The sequence below is a fragment of the Olea europaea genome, unplaced genomic scaffold, assembly GCF_002742605.1.
Source record: "Olea europaea var. sylvestris unplaced genomic scaffold, O_europaea_v1 scaffold1207, whole genome shotgun sequence".
Lineage (NCBI taxonomy): Eukaryota > Viridiplantae > Streptophyta > Magnoliopsida > Lamiales > Oleaceae > Olea > Olea europaea.
In genome coordinates, this window is record NW_019229494.1 from 188509 (window position 1) to 190101 (window position 1593).

Sequence of the window (1593 nt, forward strand, 5' to 3'; positions counted from 1 at the left end):
ATGAAATCCATGCTCACGTCTGTCCAAGACTGGGTTAGAATAGACAGGGGCATATACAAGCCCGCATTTGTCGCCTCGCCCTTCGCCAAGTGACAAACCCGACAATGCTCTATAAACTTGCCAACATCTTCGCGCAATGATGGCCAAAAGTAAGAAGTAGCAACAAGCTGCAATGTTCGGTCATGACCCACATGGCCCTCATTATTCAACTCTTGAATGATCTTCAGCCTCAAACTGCCATCTGGAATACGCCATGAAAAAGAAAACCATCAACCCATATACTCTGACTGCACATCCTCCTGCAACTTTTGAATAACATGGGAAAAGTATGGGTTAGTAGCATATAAGTCACACAAACTGTCAAAACATGGAACCTCCACTCACATTTCTGTAAGGAGAGTTTGGCGCCTCCTCAATGTGTCTACAATTTTGTTAAGGGCACCTGCCTTGTGCTTGATCACAAAAGTAAACTGCTGTAAGTAAGCTATCCAAGAGGCATGTCGAGCAGATACCTTATCTTGAGTACCAAGGTGTTTAAGGGCGTCATGATCCGTATACAAAATGAACTCACTATGGAACAAATAGTGATGTCAATGTTGAACGGCTTGGGACTATTGCATAGAACTCCACATCATAAGTACTATACCGAGACTTCGGGCCAGAGAGCTTCTCACTAAAATATGCAACAAGGCGATTGTTCTGACTCAGCACACCACCAATACCCACTTTCAAAGCATCACAATGTAGCTCAAATGGTGGGGTAAAGTCATGCAACACCAAAACTAGAGCAGTAGTCAACTTCTGCTTAATCAATTGGAAAGACGACTTTGCCTCGTAAGTCCACTGAAACTTACCATCCTTCATGCAATCTGTAATTGGTGCCATGATACTACTGAAATGCAGTATGAACCTGCGATAGAAGGAAGCAAGGCCATGAAAACTCCACATCTCAATGACAGTCTTGGGCTGTGGCCACTGACTTATCACCTCTACTTTAGATGTATCAATTGCTAACCTCGCCTTCGACACTATATAACCCAGGAACACCACACTATCAGTACTTCACTGCAGCATAGAATTTATCCCTGCGAAGAATTGAAAGAACTTCCTGAAGGTTCTGGACATGATCATCATCATTAGCACTATAAATTAAAATATCATCAAAGTAGACAACAACAAATTTACTGATGAATGGGCGAAGAGCCTGATTTATAACCCGCATAAACGTATTGGGCGCATTTGAGAGGCCGAAGGGCATGACTAACCACTCGTACAATCCTTCCCTCGTCTTAAATGCGGTCTTCTACTCATCCCCACGTTTGATCCGAATCTGATGGTACTCACTCTTCAAATCAAGCTTGGTAAACACACAAGCACCGGTAAGCTTGTCCAACAAATCATCCAGGCGGGGAATAGGAAAGCAGTAATGTATCGTAATCTTATTGATCGCACTACTATCCACGCACATGCACCACCTGCCATCCTTCTTCGGCGTGAGAAGAGTAGGAACGACACAAGGACTAAGACTCTCCCTGATGTGTCCGTTTGCCAGAAGCTCCTCAACTTGCCTGCGCAACTCCTCATGCTCAGTGG